Here is a 25,976-nt window from a genome sequence, read left to right as displayed (position 1 = left end):
ATGATTGGGTCTTAGGAATAAGTAAATCCCTAACAAAATTAGCAGATAATACCAAATTGGGTCTTTAGCTAACGCAGACAAAAAATATGAAGTACTACAAGAATACACTAGACATCTTGCAGTTTGGGTGGTTAGTAACAAATAATCTTAATGTAAATAAGTGTGAGGTGACACAATTTGATGGGAAAATATGAACATTTGCAACACCATGAAAAAATAAAGTGAATAATATAGAGGCGCAAATGATACTATAAGTGAATAAATAATTAAAAACAGAATTGTAATTAAAATGCTGATAAAATAATGGGATTTGTTTCTAGAAGTGTGAAATTCAGAAATAGTAGAGTTACGTTAAATCAACATTGAATAGTAACTTGGTTGGGGGGAAATCAGAGAATAGCGCACGTTTCTTGTCTCTGTCAAATGAAGGAGAAAGTAAGAATAAGTTTGACAATGATAGGGTCAGGACTGAGAGAATAGTGATCAGGGCAGATTAAGCAGATAGGGACTGTTTTACTTTACAAAAGAAGAGACTTGGAAGAGAACTGGAGAACTAAATCTATACAATTATGACAAGGTTGAAGAGAGTAACTGTGTAGAAAATACTTACAGCCACAAGTACACAATAGCTTCTAATAAATCTAGTCGAGAAATAAGGATAAATGTATTTAATCATAGTGTGATTAGAAAGTGGAACTTGCAATTGCAGGAATTGGTTCCTGCAAATTTTATGGATGCTTTCGAAAGGAAACTGGATGAATCCATAAGAGAAAAAGGAGTAGCAAGATATAGTGAAAGGCTGCAATGAGCTAGTGTGATGGCAAGAGATGTGAGTGGAATGTTAACACCAGTGAACTCATTAAGCAAAGTAGCCTGCTCCTGTCTTGTTTGTAATATGTAATTTTGTGGAGTTCTGTACCAGTTCTCTACTTGTATGAGGAGAAAAAAATGACAAAAAGTGTCAGGAGTCAACTAAAGTGAAATGAGAGAACGGAGTAATATAAATAATGAGGCTGCCGTAAGGAAATATTAGAGTAGGGATGTGGTATAGATATCTTGATAGCTCAAGTGATGTACTTGACCATCTTTCAGCATCGCAGCTGCACCCTGGGAGTTGTTTTTCAGGCTTTGCATTCTCAGCAAACTCTTCCCACTAGTGAAGGAGTTGTTGTCCAGTGGATTTTCTGCTCCCCTAAAAGGGAATAGGGTCTTCCTAATCTTGTCCTTTAGAATAGGGTCTCTCGAGAACCTGGGAATCATGTCACAACCTCTTGCAACCAGTTTGTTCTGATATTGCTTCCTGTTGCCTGTCATCAGTGTGTAACTCTCCTCTTAAAGATACAGACTACGTTCAAGTGCTCAGCATGAAACATATTATTACTGATAGCATGTTTCAGATGTTTTACAATGAGGATTTAAGCAATAGCTAAAGCTGACCCCTGCATTCCATTCATAATCTGCTTGATTGAGATTTGACACATGTTTCCCAAGGAAATCAGGCTAGAGCCCATTGCACTTTGGGTAATGGCTCTTCAGAGCTCCTCCCATTCCAGTACACACACAAATCTAATGTTTGTGTAATAAAATTGTGGCCCAGCAGGAAAGATCCAAAATATTTTACCTCAAGCCTTGGTTAATCATAACAAGGTTAATATAAAAACAGGTGGACACCTTTCTCCCAGGCACAAATGAACTTATGCTTCAAGATGAGCCAATTTAATTGGACTTTCGTAAATTAATAAGAATGAGTTTCTTAATTACTAATCCTGAGAACTACATCACACACAGATTAGAAATAAAACATGAGTCCAAAAGGATAGAAATTACCAAAAAGATACAAATATCTGTCATTGAAATGCTGATGAAGAGTAGGCAGTTGAAGGCTGTAGACTTTGCAGTGGTGGTTACTGGACGCATTGGCATGTGTAAGTGAACAGTCAGTTTCACAATTTATGGCTTTGTAGATTGATTTGAGATTTTGTATTTCCTATTCTTTTTTATTCTGATTAAATTCCAGCACTCGGAGTGAGAGGGAGTACATTTGCTGTTCTGTTTCTTTTTGTCTGGCCGCCAGTTAGCTGACTAATAACATTCAATATGTGAGAGAGACTTCACCTTCAACACAGGGGTGACTAGGGGATAGTTCAATGTGAGAGAGATTTCACCTACAACATGGGGTGACTAGGGAAGAGTTCAATGTGTGAGAGAAACTTCACTGACAACACAGGGATGACTAGGGAAGAGTTCAATGTATGAGAGAGACTTCACCTACAATATAGGGGTGACTAGGGGATAGTTCAATGTGTGACAGAGACTTCACCTACAACAAAGGGGTGATGAGGCGATAGTTCTTTGTTTATGAACTTCATAGGAGGCTAATGCCCAAACCCAGGCTAGTACATATTAGAATATCCAGCCCCATTGGCTCACTCTGGTGCAGAGATGAAACTGGCTTTTTAACCCCTGCCCTCATGTATTCATCAAGACCATATCTGTTGAAACCAGGCATGCACCCATGTGCTGATTAAATTTACACAAGGGCTTTTAAATGTGTTTGGAGGAGCATGTCCCTCCCTCCTTCTGCATGATCATTTCCCTGAGTGTCCTCACTCAGCCCCACACCCTTACTCCTCCATGCCACACCCTTAAACACCCCCACCCCCCACATTGTCAGTATCCCAACATCCTAATCTCTGCACTTAGTTTCTGCCCTCCACCATGATAGATGTGTGTTTGGAAGGTGCTGTCTGAGGATCTTTGGTGAATTTCTGCTGTGCATCTTGTAGATAGTACAAGATAGTACACTGCTGCTACTGAGCATTAGTGATGGAGGGAGATGATATTTGTAGATGTGGTGCCAGTCAAGCAGGCTGCTTTGTCCTGGATGGTGTCAAGCTTTTTGAGTGTTGTTGGGCTGCACCCATCCAAGTAAGTGGGGAGTATTACATGGCACTCCTGACTTGTGCCTTGTAGATGATGGACAGACACTGGAGTGTCAGGAGGTGAGTTACTTGCCACAGTACTCCTAGTCTCTGACCTGCTCTTGTAATCATTGTTGTAATGTGGTGAGTCCCGTTGAGTTTCTGGTCAATGGTAAGCTCCAGGCTAATGATAGTGGGGGATTCAGTGATGGCTTGTTATCTTTAGGATGAAAAGCTATAGCATTCTGCTTCTAGTCATTAAGGAACAACCAAAGAGATCTATTTTGCAATTTGAGATACTAGGGGTTCAGGAACATAGTTTTTTGAAAGTTATATCACGGGTAGACAGGGTCATTAAGAAGGCTGTTAGCACACTTATCTTCACTGTTTCAACCATTGAGGAGCGGAGTTAGGACGTCAGGTTGAGATTGTACAGGATGGTGATGAGGCCACTTTTGGAGTATTGTGTATGCTTTTGGTTGCCTTGCTATAGGAAGGATATTATTAAATTGGAGAGGGTTCAGAAGAGATTTACCAGGATGTGGCTGGGTCTAGAGGGTTTGAGGAGAGGCTGGATAGGCTGATTTTTTTTTCACTGGAACGAAGGAGGTTGAGTGGTGACCTTTTTAGAGGTTTATAAAATCATGAGGGGCATAGATAAGGTGAATAACAAAGGTCTTTTCCCTCAGGTGGGTGTGTTCCAAACCCAAAGGGGGCATATTTCTAAGGTGAGAAAGATTTAAAAGGGACCTGAGGGGCAGCTTTTTCACACAGAGGGCGGTTCCTGTGTGGAATAAACTGCCAGAAGAAATGAGAGATGAAGGTACAGTGACAAAGTTTATAGATATTTGGACAGGTACATGAACGTGAAAGATTTAGATGAATAAGAGCTAAATGCAGGCAAGTGGGAATAATTTAGTTTGGGAAATATGGTTGGCACAGATGAGTTGGATTGAAGGATCTGTTTCCACGCTATATGACTCTGACTCTTTTTTTTGACAAATGTAAACTATTGGAGAATAACTTAGACTTTGGGCAATAGTGCAACCATTGATTCAGTAGCTTGTTACAGTTCTGTCTTGAGTCTCATTCCATTTGACTCTAAACTTTTACTGGGACAATTGTTGATGATTTATATATATGAGTGATATATCAATTATATCAACAGGATGGCCCACAGCACTTCAGCTGTTTATTTGCCTAGAGACAAATATTATGAATGATTATAGCCCGAAGAGTTGGATAGTTCGTAAGGTCACAGAGCCAGTGAAAGCTTTCATATCTGAATTGTATTAAACAATAAAAGAAAGTAAAAGTTGGTTCTGAACTTTATGGTGACCACAGTGGCTACAGTGTCCAAAGTTTACTGTGAAAGCCTGAATTTACTCAGAATCAAAATGTTTAATTTTCTGAAGTAGCATTTAGTATAAATATTTTCATTAAAATTGTCATCAATAACTAAACTATATCATTTTAACAGCTGGAATATTGTATTAATGAAATCCAAGGACTAAAAATATTCCACAATATTAGTGCAATTTGTCATTCATCCCCTGAGCATTTATATATCATTGAGATTTCCACATGTTTGTTCTGTTTAGGTCAGTCTTGCTTTCTGGACTATGGTTTTTCTCATTAGAATTTTTCAAATGATTTATTATTGTGATTTCACAGTCAACTCCTCAGGATTCTTTGGCAGTAGTACTCCATGTAAACATGGAAACCTAATTTCACATAAACAATTTTTCTAACAGAAGTTCAGGCTGGGGATGAAAAGTTGTGCCTACAGAGAAGTGATAAAAGTTCACAACAGATTCCCTCTTTCTGTTGCATGTGAAACTTTCAAAAAAATAATAATGATTGAGAGGTGTTTTGCAAGACATGCCGTAAGTTGGATTTAACCATCTTAAGGAACTGATTTATGATATTGCTGGAGCAAGCACATAGTGAGAATTGTCTTCCTATTCTCTGAATCAGTGTATTTAAATGAAGCTCCAATATGATTTGAAGAACGATCATAATATTAAGGTATTGGATCATTCCTTCTTGTGATCTTTATAAATAATGATAGCCGGTAGTTACATCCTATTGGTTTGAATCCTCTCATCTTGGAGGAGCTGATCTTGAGGCAGGGGCAAGGACATTTCATGAGATGGGGCGATGACACACCTAAACCCTGCTGCCTTCTCAGCTCTGCCAGAATTAGGTTCTGAATTAGATTGACTTTTCAGTCACACCAGTGAATGACAACCTTACATGTCCAAGTACGTTCAATAGTTAGAGGGTCAGATAGAAGGTTTGTTGGGAATGAATGAGACACACGGTTGGTGTGTGGCCTCCCAGGTGCCAGGTCCATGATGTCTCGGATCGTGTCTTTGGGGTCCTGAAGGGAGAGGGTGACCAGATACAAGTTGTGGTCACGTAGGTACCAAGGACCTAGGTAGAAAGAGGGATAGGCAGGGATGTAAGGCAGGATTTTAGGGAGCTACGGTGGAAGCTGAGAGCTAGAACAAACAGAGTTGTTATCTCTGGTTTGTTACCCATGCCACATGATCGCGAGGCAAGGAATAGGGAGAAATATCAGCTGAATACATGGCTGCAGGAGGAAGAGTTTCAGATACATTGATAATTGGGGCTCATTCTGGGGAAGGTGGGTCCTCTACAAACAGGACGGTCTTCTCTTGAACTAGAGGGGTTCTAATATCCTGGGTGGGAAATTTACTGGTGCTTTCCGGGTGGGTTTAAACTATCTCAGCAGAGAGATGTGAACCTGAGGTGTAGTTCCAGTGCACAAAAGGATCAGAATAGGGAGGGCATGGATAGGATTTCACGGTCACAGGAGTGTGCTGGCAGACAGCAAGCTGGTTTGAAGTGTGTCTACTTCAATGCCAAAAGTATCCGAAATAAGGTAGGTGAGCTTGCAGCATAGATAGGTACCTGGAACTTCGATGTTATGGACATTTCGGAGACATGGATAGAGCAGTATCAGGAATGGATGTTGCAGGTTCCAGGGTTTAGATCTTTCATTAAGAATGGGGAAGGCGGTAGAAGAGGGGGAGGTGTGGCCTTGTTAGTCAAGGACAGCATAATGGTGGCTGAGAGAACATTTGATGAGACTCGTAGAGTCAGGAGGTATGGGCTGAGGTTAGAAACACGACAGGAGAGGTCACACTGCTGGGAGTTTTTTATAGGCCTCCGCAGAGTTCCAGGGAGGTGGAAAAGAGGATTAGCAAAATTATTCTGGGTAGGAGTGAAAGGAACAGGATGGTCTTTATGAGGGACTTTAACTTCCCCAACATTGACTGGAAATGCTATAACTCTAGTACACTGGATGGATCAGTTTTTGTCCAATGTGTACAGGAGGGTTTCCTGACACAGTATGTCGAAGGGCTGACAAGAGGGGAGGCCACATTGGATCTGGTGCTTGGTAATGACCCAGGCCAGGTCTTTGATTTAGTGGTAGGTGAGCACTTTGGAGAGAGTGACCATAATTTGGTTACATTTAGTTTAGTGATGGAGAGGGTAGGTACATGCCACAGGGCAAGAGTAATGGATGGGGCAAGGGCAATTATAATGCAAACATGTGAATGAGGGTAGAGTAGAGGTGTACATGGATTTTAGTAAAGCATTTGATCAGGTTCCACATGGTAGGCTGTTGGAGAAAATGCGGAGGCATGAGATTGAGGGTGATTTAGTAGTTTGGACTAGAAACTGGCTTTCTGTAAGAAGGCAGCGAGTGGTGGTTGATGGAAAATATTCAGCCTGGAGTCCGGTTACTCGTGGTGTGCCACAAGGATCTGTTTGGGGACCACTGCTGTTTGTTATTTTTATAAATGACTAAGATACAGGCATAGGTGGATGGGTTCGTAAGTTTACAAATGACACTAAAGTCGGTGGAGTAGTAGACAGTGTGGACGAATGTTGCAGATTGCAGGGGGATTTGGATAAACTGCAGAATTGGGCTGAGAGGTGGCAAATGGAGTTCAATGCAAATAAATGTGAGGTGATTCACTTTGGGAAGAATAATAGGAAGGCAGAGTACTTGGTCAATGGAAAGATTCTTGGTAGTGTGGATGTACAGGGGGATCTTGGAGTCCATGTGCATAGATCCCTGAAAGTTGCCACCCAAGTTGATAGTGCTGTTAAGAAGGCATACGGTGTGTTAGGTTTTATTGGTAGAGGGATTGAGTTCCAGAGCTGTAATGTCATGCTGCAAATGTACAAAACGCTAGTACGGCCACAGTTGGAATATTGTGTACAGTTCTGGTTGCTCCATTATAGGAAGGATGTGGAAGCATTGGAAAAGGTGCAGAGGAGATTTACCAGGATGTTGCCTAGCATGGAGGAAGGTCTTATGAGGAAAGGCTGAGATACTTGGATTTGTTCTCATTGGAGAGAAGAAGGCTAAGACAGGGTTTGATAGAGATGGAAGTCTTTTTCCTAGGATGATGACGTCAGCTTGTACGAGAGGGCATAGCTACAAATTGAGGGGTGATAGATCTAAGACAGATGTCAGAGGCAGGATATTTACTCAGAGAATGGTAAGGGCGTGGAATGCCCTACCTGCCAATGTAGTTAACTCAGCCACACTAAGGAGCTTTAAACAATCCTTGGACAAGCACATGGATGATGATGGGATAGTGTAGGATGATGGACTTAGATTAGTTCACAAGTCAGCGCAACATTGAGGTTTGAAGGGTCTGTTCCGAACTGTATTGTTCCAAGGACCCTTAAGGATCCCAACTCACTGATCCTGGGATTAATCCAGCTGAAAGTAGGACTATCACTGTAAAGTCATCATGATAGCTACTTCCCTTACTCCTGACCTCCCTAACCCTCTCACTCTCTCTCTCTTCATGACATCCGACCCATGCAGCAGCCTCCTTTCCTTGCTAAGTCACTTGCTGAAGTCCCCGAGGATGCTGTCCTCTCTGCACAGGGTCCTCTCTGCTGCTGCTGAGTACAAGAGCTGCTGGCTGCTGGTCAGAGGCTGTTGCTAAATGGGACTTTTGCAAGACAGGACATTAACTAGCCAGAACAATTTCCCACTGGAAACCTGCCTCATTGCGAAGCAAAGGAATTTCGGTGTCTATATACACAAATGATGGAAAGCCAGCAATTAGAAACCTAATGGAATGTTAGCCTATATCTCAAAAGGTTTGAAATCCAGGAATGAGAAAGTGGTCATGTAGGGCCATGGTCAGATCCCAGCTGAGCAGTTTAGTTTAGATTCTGTACAGTGTGGAAACAGGCCCTTCAGCCCAACAAGTCCACATCGACCCTCTGAAGAGTAACTCACCCAGACCCATTTCCTTCTGACTAGTGCACCTAACACTGGGCAATTTACCTGACCTGCACATCTTTGGACTGTAGGAGGAAATTGGAGCACCCAGAGGAAACCCACGCAGACACGGGGAGAATATGCAAACTCCACAAAGGCAGTTGCCCGAGGCTGGAATTGAACCGGGGACCCTGGTGCTGTGAGGCAACAGTGCTAAACACTGAGCAACCGTGCCACCCTTAAATCACTTGATCACTCCATTCGGTTTTGGACACCACACTGAAGGAAAGATGCTTTGAGATAACTTGCTCTGCTGGAGGGTCAGTACCATCATGGATTAATTGGATCAAATATCCTAGCTCCATCTTGTTACCTTTCTGTACTTCATTTCATTTCAGCACAATGCCTCATTTCAAAGTCAGTTCACAAAGTATTTGTCAAAATTAAACAAAACTAGATTTTTATTGGCCCCAAATTGATGCAACTTCATACCTAGTCGAGTATCAATCTGCAAATCTTTTCATCACACCAATGAGCAGGTTGGCGGAGTGGGAGACATTCTGGTCAGTTGTGTAATGAAAAGAAAACAGGAGCCTCTACCATCATTATCAATAACTTCAGAGTATGACATTAATGTAAAAGTGCATGTTTTCACAGCTTCCTGGACTCAACTGTGATTGATCTTTAACATACAATCTCCAAGCAGGAAAGCTGCAGAAGTGAATACAGCAGGAGCACCCAGAATTTATGCTACAGGCTTCTCTGGACACCTGCAAAGGGCATAGCTGCGGAGTTGTCCATCTCTATGTAAAGAAGGCAATGACCGTTGTGCTCTTGCTTCCACCCAACTACACACAAGACAGTGTGACCTTCTCTTTGAAGCCAACAACTGTGACAAAGCAAAGGAAGCAAAGCAATTGGCTGTTTGAAAGAAGCTCGTCAGCCTCCTTCCTGTATCCCACACTCCAACTACTACCACCTTGTCAGTTAAGCGATAATTACAACCATCTCCCCAGTTACCTTCAGAATATCATTACATTCATGAACAATTTCTTTGCCTCCTACAGGTCTCTGCCTGGCTGCAGTTTCCATCATTTATGCTGCCAAATCTCCATGCTGATGGCATGGGACCTACCACCATATCCAGTCTCCCCTCTACTCTTCAAACACTTCCACCCCTCTCATTTCTTCTTGTAAAACTGTGTTTGCCCACTGCCCTACACTAACCTGACCTCAGGACTCTTACTGAGATGTATTCCTCCTTACCTCAGTTGTTTTGTGCTGAACAACAGCTCATCCTCTGTGATTTCAATTTCCATCACAGCTCTCCTTCTGTCCTACTGTTCTTCATACTTAAAACCTCCGGCAAAAGTTCCTACTCTGTTCATGTTTGCATTCTTGGTTTCCCAGCAGAGTCCTTGACACTGATTAACAATGAATTGTATTTGTTTTCTTAACAGCCCCAGACACATAGACGTTACCTCTAATATCTCTCTTTCTTTCTCTCTCAGTTATAACTGCAAGTGAGTAACTTAGCACAGTTTGGGAATCAAAACTGACACTTGAATCTGTTTAACTGACTTTCTGATGATATAAATGTAGTGAATGTTAGGAGAAACTTAAACAATGCTTTTCTAAAGCATCAGAAAAAACTAGACCGTAATAACACTGAAAGCTAACACACTTCATTTTTTGTTCACCAGTGATTATTGCAAGAGGAAAAATGAACTATAAGTCATTAAACAAACTGAGAAACTTTGATTGCCAAGAAGCCATTGATTTCTGGCACAGATATTTAACTTATTACAAACTCTAAAGTGTCTCAGAGATATCATTGGCTGTGAGGTGTCAAACATTTCCCAATAACTGTGCAAATAATCCCCTTATTAATTCATTTGTATCATCAGAGAAAATGAATGAAAGGCAATGAGGGGTTATAGGCTGATCCAGCCCCAGAATCTGGTGGCTTACAGTTTTAGCAGAGGAAGCTGCAGGGATAGCAGATATTATAGTTTTGTCATTTCCAAAATTCCTTACATTATAGAAAGTTCCTATTGGATTGGAAGTTAACAAAAGTAGCACTTTTATTCAAGTCAGGAGGAAGAGAGAAAACAGAGCAACAAGCCATATTAAAACAAAACATCCCCGCAGATGCTGGAAATTTGAATCAAGAACAACAATTGCTGGAGTAAATCAATATATGTGTTGTTTGCACTGCTGTTTGTTTAAGCAGTGAGGGAGTAGTGTTACAACATGAGATTTGATTGGCAACAAGTAGCTAATTGGTCTATGAAATGGTGACCAGTTATTAATGGTACAGGCCTTCTTCCTGCCAATAGTGTGTGATTATCTGCAAGGTAGCTGAATGGCCGGATTAGTGATTATTTGGCCGGAAGGCATCAGGTCTCCAAGAAGAAAGATGCTGTCCTTTCCTCTGTGTTAAAAAAAGCAGCTCAAGCCTAAAAGAAAGCCCATATTTCCTCTCATCAGAAGCTATGGTTTTTAACCGATACAAGAGTGAGCCAGTCACTCTGTGCCTCCTGCAAGCAACAGAAAATACCTGGAGAAGGAAGTCAAGAAGTAACATGTCCTAACAAGCCAAAAAATTATCCTCAGTAAATCCTGTGGATTGGGAACCTTGAATTGTTTTCTCAGTTTTTCCCTCCACCCATATCACCCTTTTTTTTATTTTGTAACTGTCTATAAACATGTGAAGGTAGTTTCTAAGGGGTGAGGGTTTTAATTGGTTGAATTATTTGTCGATGATTCATAGTTGTTTATCTGTAGATAGCATATATTTATTTGCAATAAATAATCATTCTTTTTAACTATAGAAAGGTGGTCTGTGCTTTTTGTCAACCTGAGTGTAAGAGAAAGGTTATTTAGGGAATTTTGTGTACTTCTGTAAACTCTTTAAACAATCGGGGGCTTGATTTCCAGAGCGCTACCCTAGTGATACATAATAATATGTAAAGTAAGGGATTGTGGAGTTGTCATCAATAGAGGATTGACTAAGGGACAGGAGGAGGAAATATTGATAAATGGCACAATTTCAAATTGATCGTTTATAACTATTGCTGCAAGAATCGGTGCAAGGACATCAGCAATTTACAAGCAATGCTTGATCCATGGCCATCACTAGAGGCGCTGGGACCATACCACTGGTAATACTGGCATCCTAACCAGTATTACTGATGCCCTAACCAGTGTTACTGACAGCCTAGCCAGAATTGCTGACAGCTTAAACGATATCACTGGTGCGAGCATTACTAGCATCACATTCGGTATTATTTGTAAATTATACTGGTAGACTCAAAACGTTAGCTTGCTCTCTCACCACAGATGCTGCCTGAGTCACTGTGATCTCCAGCATTTGTTATTTTCATTAGAGATTCCAGCATCTGCAGTACGTTGCTCCTAGTTGTTTTCCACTGGTGCTAGGATGACTGGTTTCTCCCCCGTGATAACTTTGATGAAGAGGTCATGAATAATGTATCTACGTTTCTGTTGATACAAAGCTAAGTAGCAATGCAAGATGTATGGGGGACACAAAGAGGCTGCAAAGAGATATAGACAACTTACATCAATGGGAAACACAGTGGTAAGTGGGATACAACATAAAGACATGTGAGGTTATTTATTTTGATAGGAAGAACAGCATTTTTTTAAAAAGACATGAAATTTCTGGATGGTAATGCCCAGAGGGACTTCAGTATGCTTGTACAAGGAACACCGAATATTGGTATATAGTTCCAGCAGCAATTAAGAAGGAAAATGTCATGTTGATGTTTACTGAAAGGGAATTGGTGCACAAGAGCAGGGATGTCTTGCTACACTTATATAGTGCTTTAGTGAGATAGCACTTGGTATACCGTGTGCATTTTGGCATGTATATGCATTGTAGGTAGTACAATGAAGGTTCACTGGAAGGCAAGGGCTGCATTATGGTGAGAGGCTGAGTAAATTGAAATTTTCTTCCCTGGAGGTTAGAAGAATAAGATTTGGTTTCAATGAAACATTTAAGGTTCTGACGGGACTTGATTGGGTAGATCATTACATAAATAGGAAAGGTTTGGATGAGTGTGGGCCAGGAGTAGGCAGGTGGGACTAGTTTAGCTTGGGATTATGTTTGGCATGGACTGATTGGACCGAGAATCTGTTTCCATGCTGTATGACTCTATGATGGTGTGAGGTTGTATCCTTTAGCTGAAGAAATCTAGAACATGAGAACATAGACTCAGAATAAGGGGTTGATCATTTAGGACTGATATGGGGAGCATTTTTTTCATACAGAGGATTGTGAATTTTAAGAGTTGTCTATCCTAGAAGATCGCGAATGCTCTATTGTCAAGTATATTCAAGGATTTCTCTCTAGGAATCAAGGGAAGTAAGAAGGAAGGCAAAATGTGGAATTGACATAAAAGACATGCTGTATTGAATGGTGGAGCAGGCTTGAAGGGCCATATGATACTAGTCATGTTCATGTCTCTTATATTCTCTCAGTGCTCCTGGGATCTCTAATTCAGAACAAATGTTCCAAAATGTTACGCATGCACTAATCTGGAATCCATTACTATATGAAAATTTCTGTTTATTTCTAATCATCTGGTTTAAAATGAAACATGAATGGAATATTCTATTACATTTCTGGAAACATTTATTCATTCTCAAAATATATAAATTTCTGTGCTAACAAGAATTTATAAGGATGCGGTCGGCTGTAGATATACATCAGCACGTCTGAATCTGGAAACCATTTGCACACATCATACAAAACAGATTGTATTTCAGTGCTACATTCAGAACAATTTATATGAAATATAAACTACTGTTGAAAGGTTTAGAAATCTTCATAAAAGCTGACCACCTTGTAAATTGCACACCTGAAAAAAAAAATTGAACCCTATCAAAGTCATTCCTACTTTATGATATTATAGCCCATTTATTTAGGGAGTGGTCACAGCTACTTTCACTACAGATTAGATTGTTAAATTGTTGTGACTTTTAGAATTCTGAGTCAATAAAGTGTGGTGCTGGAAAAGGCACTGCAGGTCAGGCAGCATCTGAGGAGCAAGAGAGTTAACATTTCGGGCATCACCCATCCAAAGTGACATGAAACATTAGCTTTTTGTTGGGATTTTATCTTCTCAAAGTTCATTTTAATGATGTGACAAATCCAACACTTATTGCTGTCTTAGCTGCTTTGAGATGGTATTAGTGGATAATTTCCTACAGCTAAGTGACGACTTCAAAAGACAGTTAAGAGTCAACTACATTGGTTTGGGCTTGGCTCATATGTTCCGTTTCCTTTTCTAAAGACCATAATGAGCTAATGGGTTCATCGACAACTTCACATACATTTTTATAATGATTGAAACTTTTTATAATTCAATTTTATTTCACTAAATTCAAATTTCCAGAACACCATGATGAGATATGAACTCACATTGCTATTCAAGTAAGAAAACCATTATTTTATCTGAGCTATAACTATTTGGTTCTAATTAGGGCAAATACATCATTCTATGCATCATCAATCTACACCCAAGCCATTCTGTTCAGCAGCAAAATTATATTGCATCATTGTGTAAAACAACTTTCACACAGGAATTGAGCTACAGGGCTGCATACACATAAGGATGCTGCTGAAGAATAGCAAGAAAATCCTCACTACTGTTTAGGGAATTGAAATGACAAGAAGAAGTTCATAATACATTTTATAAAGTAGTTTGTCTGCAATGATACTGTGACTGAACATCCTGAATATGAGGAGCTAATCCAATTTCAAGGGATTAGTGTAAGAGCTCTGCAAGTTCCTGGTTTATGTTGATGTTCTTGAGGAAATCTAAATCAAGGTCCATACGTTCGAATTGATAGTTTTTCTGTGTGCACACCATTGAAAGATAATGATAAGTTCTGACTTCTCCATTGCACTGTTTGATTTTGAGAAAGCTATATGTTGGCATCTAACTAGCATAGTAATGAGCAGTTTTTGCAGATACTTTTAGTTTCACAAATCTTACCTTTTAACATGGTTTGTAATGTTTGTACTGACATTCAAAAACTTGTAGAACTCTTTGGAGTTTTTTTTGTATAATATGCAATAAAATCTATTTGAGAAACTTAAAGAAAAAGTCTGTGACAGTTGATGGGCTCTGTGATGAAATCCAATTCTGGTAGCTGTTGCCACATTTATTTAGACTATTTCTGATAGCATTCAGATGGTGTGTCCATCTTTTGACACCCTCATGATCTTCCATCTACATTGGCAGCCTCTGTGTAACCTGGCAGGGCAGCTAGCTGCCTATGGCTTAGAGCATTTTAATCGCCCTACCCCACCCCCACTCAACTGTGTACAAACTGACCGTCATATTTCCTACAGTTCAAAAATAGTTTATTGGAAGTGAAACACTTCAGACATCCTGAAGTTGTCCAAGAGAAGTTATTTATTTTTTGTCTTGTTTTGATACTCAGATTCTAAGCTCATTTTGAGAAATGTGAAGTTGAATGAGGGCTCAGGAAATCTATAGCTGCACACAACAAGTTGTCATCTATGGAGGTTGCGGGGGCAGTAACCAAGAAAAACAAAGGAAGAAAAGTGGCGACTTATTCAATAAATTATTAACTTACCTCACAATTTACCTAACAACAGAGGATAAGATGGAGATAGTTTTACAAGTGGACAACCCTTTATCCGAAATCCCAAAATCCAAAAAGCTTCAAAGTCCGAATGCTTTTTTGTGAAGTTTTTTTCTCATTAACAAGGTTGTTTGGCATGCAAACAGTTAACCCAGGTCCACACCCACTCAATGTGTGTCACTCAGATGCGACGTGTGGGGCCGTGGCCCTGCACTGGCAGGTCTCAAATTTGTTTCAGAGTCCGTTCGCAGCAAGTCTAATCTTCAGAAAGATTTTAAGAAATTTCACCATCAAAATGCCAGTTATTATGAAATTTGAAAAATTCGGAATTCCGAAAAACAGCTGGTCCTGAGCATTATGGATAAAGGATTGTGCACCTGTACTATGATAAAGATGATAAATAACTATTTCTGTAGGAGGTGAAACTAAAGTAAATGAATCAATTTTAAAATAAGTAATGAGATGATGATATCTAGAAAGGTTACATCTTAAAATAGAATATTGTACAGCATGGTGTACCAGTCCTTTATTTCAATCAGGAGTCAGGAGATCAACAAATGAGGTGCTTCCACTGTCAGAAAATCCTAGCCTCTGACCAGCACTCTGAGTGGGTGGATGGAGCTGTGAGAAAGCAATTCAGACGCTATTAACCCATTGGTCGTTTAAGTGCCACAGTCTTCAGAAGAACAACGGTCCAGATACAAAATAGATCTAGAGCAATTGAAATGAAGTAAAAATAAATAAACTTCACCTCTAGATAAGGTTAGCCAGGTTCTACACCGGGTAAAAAGGCTAGCACTAGTTTGTTCAAAATTCAGCACTTTCTAAGCAGAGTGCCATTATATGAGGGAGCACATCTCAGCAAACCTGTCTAGTTTGCAGCTTGCATGATATTCTATGCATAAAGAAGTCAGAGAAAACTTGAATCAGTTATATTAGCTTCTAAATTTTGACACATAAACTCTTAAAAAAAAGGACAGTAAAACTGAGCCTGAACCCACCTGATAAACTCTAATTTCCACACACAGTAATTCCCAAAATTCCCAAACCATTCTCATTCATGTTATATTGAAAGGGAGATCAAATAAAGAGAAAATCCTTAGGACAGTTAAGTAAAATCTTATACCATCGATGAAGTTTCTTGAGTATTGCTGAAAATAAAACACATTTTGTTTATGTTTTCTGTCTTGCACTCATCAGGACAATTCATTAGAGATTCAAGATAAAGGGAACCATCTTTTTATACTGAGAGAAGCATGCAGATTGATTGGCAAGTAAATTCTTTGCAGACATAAATAACATGAATAATCTTTCACCTATTTCAACTTAACAAGACAAGTGATAGTCATTAGCTGAATAATTTCTCAGGGTAATGCCTCAACCACTCAGAGCTTCTTGTCTGGTTTGAATTTAAACAAAGTTTGGCAATTAACTGTCAGTCATCAGCTAACTAGTGCATTCTTCCTTGTAACGCCTCTACCATTCAGAGTCCATTTGCCGAGGGCCACTTCTCCTGTAGTATAAAACGATGTTTTTCCTTCATCGTTATTGCCTATGAATCGTCCTGATGAGTGCAAGAAAAAAAGCTTTTACAAAATGTGTCTTATTTCAGCATGAGTCAAGTATTTTTATAACAAATGATGATATCTAATTTCTCTAGAATTCTGTCAAACCGCACTGAAGTTAAGATAAGATTTTGGAAACCTCCTGCTGATCATTCAGATGAATATTTGCAAGGGATAATTTTCTGAAATAGCACACCCAAAAAGGAACCCCCTTTGCCATTATAAATTCTGGCACATACAGCATGTGGTTTAAGCCATTAATTTAAGTTGTCAGAACATAATGTACCATGAGACCAAATTTGCAACTTGTACTCAGAGCGCTTTATGGGTGTTCAAATTTAGAAATACTGAATGGATCAGAACTTTGCCCTTTCTGTGTGTCAAATCCTTTTAAGTTGAACTAAAAGTAGATATTTGAGCCAAATATTTGCATTTGGCCTGAGTTAGGCACGGACAAATTAGAGTTGGCTTGATTTACAGACAATCTCCTCTACATTCCAAACTGAGTTTAAAACAGGATATGGAACATTACCAGATATCTATAGTAGATGCAATTAATTATTTCTGTTGTTATGATGAGTTATAAACCATGGAATTGATTTTTGCAATTAAGGAGGAAGCAACTAGAATAGTCTTTATAGAACAGTCTTTATTGAATAGCTTTTATAGAATAGCCTTTATTGTCACGTGCACTCGAATGAGTTCAGTGAAAAGTTTGTAATATTGTCTCTCGGCACCATCTTAAGTACAGATATGTTAAGTGTTGTCACAACATTTGAAATAGTAAAATGAAAGACTAGCATGGGCATACAGAGTTTAAATAGTCCAGAATGAGAATGAAAAGTGTCTTTAAACTACTCCAGGTATAGTCCCTCTTTCAAAGTCTGTGCCTGCCAGGCTTCAGAGCATGACCCCTCGCTGCCTCCACGCACTGGCCTCCATTCAGGACTTGCCTCCAGGAATCAACCGTCTGGCCAGACTGCACTCTCTGCTCCCCGGTCCAGGCTCTGGCCCGCAACTCCCTTCCAGGACTCAGCCCACACTTGCTCTACTCCTACTCCAGCCCGCAATTCACTTCTGGGCTCTGATCCGTAAATTATTTCCAGGACTCGGCCTGCGATCACTTTGCTTCCACCTTCCAACTCAGCGTATTATGACTGTTTCAGCTTTTTGGTGAAGCAATGTATTTTGATAGTTGTTAAAATTTGAAGTTTTTTTTCCTTGTATTTTGGTGTCTTACTTCATCACTTTAAAAACATTTGTTACTTCCATGCTTTTCAGCTGTATCACAAAGATCATCTGTCCAAGTTTTTATTGTTATTCTACATTTCAAGAAAACCATTTGTTAATTCTACTGATAACGTTTCTTCTGCCTCCTAATATATATCAATTCTATACTGGTGCAGAATTATCTTCCATTTTCCAACTCTAATTATAGATTCCAATGAGATTAAATCATCTTCAAATGACAATGCATTGACAGCGAATTTCCAACGTTATCTGTTTTATTTTTGCTTAATGTTTGTAATCAAGTTGCCACAGTCTTACCAGACCATGTAGCTGTGCTGGTGGTGGTTTAACCTGAGGATCACCATACCTTAGGTGGGGAGGGGTTGAGAAGTGGAAACGTTTATAGAAACCTCACCTGGTGCGGGAATTGAACACCTACTGTTGGTGTCACTCTGCCTTGCTGAGCCAGCCAACTCCCATTGTTTGTAACATGCAAGCACAAGATATATGCCCCTTACTCTAGTTTCTCTCTGATCAAATGTCTCCTTTACTTTTTATTCTGTTTCAGAATTGAATGTATCACTTGATGGGAGAGAAATTAAATATTGCTGAAAAGAGGAACATGTTTCTGAATGTTTCATTTTGGGTTCATCAGGACAAATGCAAAACTATCAAATTCCAAACAAGTACAATGATTGATACCACAAAGTAAGGGTCTGTGGATTGCTTGACAAGTCAACTCTGATTGGCCAAGATATTTTCATGGACAAAGCAATGTGGTTAAATGAGTGCAAGGCAAAAAATCTTGGGAATATCTCAGCAACATTCAAGTTGGGTTCTGTACGTTAGTTAGTCGTGTAGATGCCTGGAGAAGGCACAGCTAAGTTTTATTCTTGTAACTAACAAAAATCGTGCTGCTTGTGATTTCAAACAGGTATAAAAATCATTCTGCTCCACACAGCCATTAGATAGATCATTGTTTTAGGTGTAGACACAAAATCAGGCATGTTTGTCATGTTTGCCAGCTGTAATCACTTAAAGGCTTGGCATGTTGCTGTATACGCAATGTGATATCAATGTCATACCTGCAGCATGTGCCAGTAGACCAGACAGCAATCACTGCATGTATTATAACCAAGTGACCATTTCTCAAAGTCTAATGGAACAATCCTCAGTAAAGCTTAGGGTAACTGCTGTCCTAGGAGTCCCACTACTGCCAGTCAAGGGCATTGTCTGATATCAGTCCAGGATCTTAGACACTGTGAGCACTGTGTCTTGTTATTTTTGTGTCTTTAAAACATGGGGACTGCAAAGAGAAATAACAGTTTTTAAAAGCAGGGAATTACCAAGTTGGCTGCATAATTTTGCAGCAAGGATTTTGGCACCTATTGTAAACTCTGTTTTTCTGGCTGTGGATTCCTGTGGTATGAAAACAATCAGGAGCTGAGATATTATTTCACAAATGAAGCTGATTGGTTCTCAGTTAACTGAGCAGAACTGGAAACAAGTTCTGGAGAGACAGAGAAAGTGGAAGACATGGAAGTTTGTGCTGTTCAGCTCCCATCAGAAGGTGCCTATTCTGACTTTTTGTCAGGAAAGGTACAGTATCTATTCTCTCTAACAAGACACTTTTCGCCTCCTAATAGGTCCAATCAGCCAATGCATCTTGTGCCTATTATTATCATTCAAAAAAAAAATATGTTGCTCTACTAACAATTACCTCTTCTTGTTAAGACTCATTGGCAGTTTATCTTCTACTATGTAAATGAACTAAGCCCTTAGACTCGGCACAGAAAAATGGATTGGTGGCAACACTTTACCCAACTTTAGTAATCTTACAAGTTGTATCCAGCACAAAGCAAGATGGTTGCGATAACTGGACATCAATCATCTCAGCATCAGGCCATCTCTGCAGGAGTTCCTCTGGATAGTGTCCTCAACCCAACCTTCTTCAGCTGCTTCATCAATGACCTTTTTCCACAATAAGATCAGAAGCTGAGATGTTGTTTCATGATTTCATAATGTTCATCACCTTTCATAATTCCTCAGAAACTGGAGCAGTTCAAGTCCAAATGTAGTAAAACCTGAACATTATCCAGACTTAGAATGACAGAAGCAAGTAATGTTCACACCATATATATGACCACCAATGACCATCTCCAAAATAACCATCACACCTTGATATTCAATGGTGTTACCATCGCTGAATCCTCATTATCAGCTCCCTGGGGTTACCATTGACCAGAAACTGGACTGGTCCTATAAATACTGGGGTTACAAGAGCAGGTCAGAGGCTAGAACTGTTGCAGCAAGTAACTTGCCTCCTGAAACTCCAAATTCTGTCCACTATCTCCAAAGCACATGTCAGGAATGTTGTGAAATAGGCCTCATTTGCCTGAATAGGTGCATCTCTAACAGCACCCATGAGGTTTGACCATTCAGGTCAAAGGAACCTGTGTGATTGGTACCATAGCCACAAACATTCATTCCCTCCATCACCGACACTCAATAACTGCAGTGTACAATATCTACTGCACTTATCATATCATACTGTATTATACAACATGGCTACAGAATAAGCTTCCCTGTCTGTGTATAACATCCATAAGTTGTATTGCAGAAATTCACCAAGCTCTCTAGCTCAGTGGTATTGAACTGATGTGCTGTGGCACACATTGGTGTGTCATGAAATTTTGCACAAAGGTAAAGAATTCTGTTTCATCTGAAGCAATAGTAAACAAAATTAAACTAAACCTCATGAAAATTAATCATGAGATAAAAAGCAAATTGATCTCTCAATTCTAAAATGTGGGAACATTATGTAGAGGGCCATTAACAAAATTGAGATCTTGTGATCTCTTTTACCTGTGGCCATGCAGCAGAGACAAAATAATATAACGTCCAGAAGGAATGCTTGTCATTGGAGACTACAGGTGACTTTCTCCAGATTAAAAGGCTGTGCACACACTGTCAGTCCCAGGTTTCCCACCAGCTATGATAAATTGCAAGTTACACTGTATTTTGCTCTGATCCATTCAATCTCAAGTTATGTATCTATTCAATGCAGAGTGTAGAGCAGATTCAGGGTCATGAACAGTCAGAAGTAATGGAGTTGAGCAAATTTTGATAATGTGCCATCACGAAATGTGAAACATTTGTGCATTTGGTTTTCTTTATCTTGTTGTTTGCACTTTGTGGCAAACCTCTCTCGTAAGACTGTGGCCATAATAAGTGCAAGAAATGTGTTGCTTATGAGAAGTCAATTCAGCTGATAAAAGTGGGTATGATGTGGAATAGTTTGTCTCATTAAAGTGTGTTCTCTTTAATGAGTGCAGGAACTGCTGTACTGTTTCATATGCACAGAGACTGCTGTTCTCCGTAATATAGTCAGAGACTGCCACTCTTTATACTGTAGACAAGGTACTGCTGTCAATATACACAGGATATAGTGTTACTGAGGGGTTGGGACTCATTGCCATGACAGCACTTCCAAACCTATGACCACACCCTGTCTGGAAGGACAAGGGGCAAGATTTCCATGGAAAGACCCCCACCTCGCCCAGGAAGTCGCTGACCTGACTTGAGAATATATCACCATCCTGCCCTAGAAATCCTCCTGAACTGTATTGTCAGTCTACATACAACACATGGACTGCTGTAGTTCAAGATGGTTCAAGAAGACAGATTACCGTCTCCTGCCAAAGGGTAATGAGAGATGGGCAATAAATGCTCAACCAGCCATTGGTACCCACATCCCATGAATTATCCGAAACAAAAGTAAAATATAAATATTTCAGCACCAGATGCAACATTGCAACAAATATACAGACTGGTCAAATATACATAGGTTATTAGAGTCATAGAGATGTACAGCATAGAAACAGACCCTTCAGTCCAACCCATCCATGCCAACCAGATATCACAAATCAATCTAGTCCCACCTACCAGCACCCGGTCCATATCCCTCCAAACCCTTCCTATTCATATACCCATCCAAATGCCTCTTAAATGTTGCAATTGTAACAGCTTCCACCACTTCCTCTAGCAGCTCATTCCATACACCTACCACCCTCTGTGTGAAAATGTTGCCCGTAGGTATCTTTTGTATCTTTCCCCTCTCACCCTAAACTTATGCCCTCTAGTTCTGGATTCCCCGACCCCAGGGAAAAGGCTTTACCTATTTACCCTATCCATGCCCCTCATAATTTTGTAAACCTCTATAAAGACACCCCTCAGCCTCCAATGCTCCAGGGAAAACAGCCCCAGCCTGTTCAGCCTCTTCCTATAGTTCAAATCATCCAACTCTGGCAACATCCTTGTAATTCTTTTCTAAACCCTTTCAAGTTTCACAACACCTTCCCGATAGGAAGGAGACCAGAATTGTACGCAATATTCCAACAGTGACATAACCAATGTCCTGTACAGCAGCAACATGACCTCCCAACTCCTGTACTCAATACTCTGAACAATAAAGGTCACTATCCTACATACTTGCAACTCCACTTTTAAGGAGCTATGAACCTGCACTCCAAGGTCTCTTTGTTCAGCAATACTCCCTAGGACCTTACCATTAAGTGTATAAGTCCTGCTAAGATTTGCTTTCTCAAAATGCAGCACCTCACATTTATCTGAATTAAACTTCATCTGCCACTTCTCAGCCCATTGGCCCATCTGATCAAGATCCTGTTGTAATCTGAAGTAACCTTCTTTGCTGTCCACTACACCTCCAATTTTGGTGTCATCTGTAAACTTACTAACTGTACCTCTTATGCTCACATCCAAATCATTTATATAAATGATGATAAGTCCCCATTTACAGCACCAGTTTAGATACAAGGTACATGGGTACAGTTTTTATGTAAATGACAAAAATTGGAGGACCCAGCACTGATCCTTGTGGCACACCACTGGTCACAGGCCTCAGTCTGAAAAATAACCCTCCACCATAACCCTTTTAGACAGTTCTGTATTCAAATGCTTAGTTCTCCTTGTATTTCATGAGATCTAACCTTACTAACCAGTCTCTCATGGGGAACCTTGTCGTACACCTTATTGAAGTCCATATAGATTACGTCCATCACTCTGCTCTCATCAATCCTCTTTGTTACGTCCTCAAAAAATTCAATCAAGTTTGTGAGCCATGATTTCCCATGCACAAAGCCATGTTGACTATCCCTAATCAGTCCTTGCCTTTCCAAATACATGTACATCCTGTCCCTCAGGAATCCCTCCAACAACTTGCCCACCACCAAGGTCAGGCTCACTGGTCTATAGTTCCCTGGCTTGTCCTTACCACCCTTCTTAAACAGTGGCACTACAGTTGCCAACCTCCAGTCTTCCGACACCTCACCTGTGACTATCGATGATACAAATATCTCAGCAAGAAGCCCAGCAATCACTTCTCTAGTTTCCCACAGAGTTCTCGGGTACACCTGATCAGGTCCTGGGGATTTATCCACCTTTATGCATTTGAAGACATCCAGCACTTCCTCCTCTGTAATCTGGACATTTTGCAAGATGTCACCATCTATTTCCCTATAATATATATATTCCATATCATTTTCCACAGTAAATACTGATGCAAAATATTCATTTAGTATCTCCCCCATTTTCTGCAGCTCCATACATAGGACGCCTTGCTGATCTTTGAGGGGCCCTATTCTCTTCCTAGTTACCCTTTTGTCCTTAATGTATTTGTAAAAACCCTTTGGATTCTCCTTAATTCTATTTGCCAAAGCTATCTCATGTCCCCTTTTTGCCCTCCTGATTTCCCTCTTAAGTATACTCCTACTTCCTTTCTACTCTTCTAAGGATTCACTCGATCTATCCTGTCCATATCTGACATATGCTTCCTTCTTTTTCTTAACCAAACCCTCAATTTCTTTAGTCATCCAGCATTCCCTATACCTACCAGCCTTTCCTTTCACCCTAACAGGAATGTACTTTCTCTGGATTTTCATTATCTCATTTCTCATGGCTTCCCATTTTCTACACACATGTAGGGTGGCACATGTATGGAATGAGCTGCCAGAGGATGTGGTGGAGGCTAGTACAATTCCAACATTTAAGAGGCATTTGGATGGGTATATGAATAGGAAGGGTTTGGAGAGATATGGGCCGGGTGGTGGCAGGTGGGACTAGATTGGGTTGGGATATCTGGTTGGCATGGACGGGTTGGACCGAAGGGTCCGTTTCCATTCTGTACATCTCTATGACTCTATGACTCTAAGTACAAAAGCCAAAAATAGATTTCAGTGAAGGGGAGTAGAGATTCCAGTAAGTGAGAAGGATCCAACAGGATCACTCCAGTGAGAACCAGGAAGCCAAGTCCAATGTGAAACTCATTTGAGTGTAACTGCCATTCATGTAACTGCCATTCATGACTTGGTAATGAACACAACTTTCACACACAAGTGCTGCTTAATGCTTTCTTTAATAGCTTTAGATAAAGACATGGATATTCAACCCTTAATCTGAGTTCCGCCTGCCCACTGTTTCAGTCACATTCTCAAATTTGAGGGTTTAAAGCAAATAGCATTCTTGAATGTGGAAAAATGAGCCTTGTAAATGGACATGGATTATTTTGTTTTACGAAGACAATATTATAATAAAAAGGGGATTTGCTTCCAAAGCCGTCCTGACTGGTTTCATTACTTAAAGGCAAAATCCATCAAAGAAAGCATACCAAAGAGATGAAGCGGCATTAGAGTCAGGCTGCTCATTCCCACCAACCGGCAATGAGTGGAACTGTTTCCAAAACCTATTTTAATGGGAAAGGTTTTTGCAGAGGATCAGTTACTTCTTCAAAAGGTTGTACTAAATCAAACCAGAATTATTGCTGCTTTTCACAAATCTGTGTAGTTCTGTATGGCCAAATAATGTGTCTTTCTCAGCAACAAGCTTGAGATAACTGGCAGGATCCATTCCACATGGCAGTTTTACAGAGGCACACTTTGAGAATTGCTCTTTAAAAAGTTGTCTAAGTGTCTAATTTAGATTCCAAAGACATTTTTTGACATCCTTGTGGCATCTGTTCACTCCATATGATAATTGTGAATGTTATATGGAAAGAACTAATCTGTATTGTACTTTATGCAATATCTAACTCTCCAAAACACTGCAGAGATAATTGGATAGATTAAGAAGGATAATAAAATAAAGTCACTATGCTCCTACTCGTCGATAGTGCTGTTCTATCATTAGAGAGTGAGATGGGTTAACCTGAGGATCACCACTTCTCCGGCAAGGTGCAAGGTTAACAAGGAGAGTCTTTCGTAATAACCTCAGCCAGTACAGGAATTAGAATCTACATTGGTAGGCATCACTGTCTATCAGACACTGTCATCACTGTCTAGCCAACTGAGCTAACTGATTGCAGAAGAAGATGGTTTGACTGAGGATACTACCCTGAAAAACTCCTATGGAAATGTCCTGGAGTTCTGATAACAGTTATCCACTGACCATGATCATCTTCCTTTGTGCTAGGTATGGCTGTAATCCGTGAAGTGGTTTCCCCTTGATACTCAATGACTTCTGCTTTGTTAAGTTTCCATGATGCCACACTCTGTCTCATGCAATTTTAATGTCAGGACAGCCACACAGACCTCTTGAATTTAGCATTTTTATTCATATTTGGACTAAGACTGTTATGAAATGAGGAGCTGAGTACATGCAGTACATTTGACACATATGCAGTTGCCTATGGTGCGTGCATTGAATTGATGTTACACTATGTAACACAATAGCATGTCCACTCCATTAATTAAAGGAATGGAATAAAATTGAATTGAATTGAATTTATTATCACGTGTACCAAAGCACAGTGAAAAGCTTTGTCTTGTGACCAATACAGGCAGAGTGCAGACTTAAGTAGCATAGATAGTAAATAATAGGTAAACAGCAGTAAAAACAAAAAAAGCAGGTACAGGTGAATGTTAAGAGTTGTGAATCCATTCAGTATTCTAGCAACAGTAGTGTAGAAACTGTTGCGAAACAGGCTGGTGCATGTGTTCAGGCTTCTGTACCTTTTTCCTGATGGTAGAGTCATAGAGTCATAGAGGTGTATAGCACGGAAACAGACCCTTCAGTCCAACTCATCCATGCCGACCAGATATCCCAATCAGAGTCTAGATTAGAGTGGTGCTGGAAAAACACAGCAGTTCAGGCAGCATCCGAGGAGCAGTAAAATTGAAGTTTCGGGCAAAAGCCCTTCATCAAGAATACAGGCAGAGAGCCTGAAGGGTGGAGAGATAAGTGAAAGGAGGGTGGGGGTAGGGAGAAAGTAGCATAGAGTACAATAGGTGAGTGGGGGAGGGGATGAAGGTGATAGGTCAGGGGGTA

This window comes from Chiloscyllium plagiosum, chromosome 1 (genome assembly GCF_004010195.1).
Source record: "Chiloscyllium plagiosum isolate BGI_BamShark_2017 chromosome 1, ASM401019v2, whole genome shotgun sequence".
NCBI classification, from domain to species: domain Eukaryota; kingdom Metazoa; phylum Chordata; class Chondrichthyes; order Orectolobiformes; family Hemiscylliidae; genus Chiloscyllium; species Chiloscyllium plagiosum.
The sequence above is the reverse complement of the archived record's forward strand: the minus strand, read 5'-3'. Positions refer to the sequence as shown.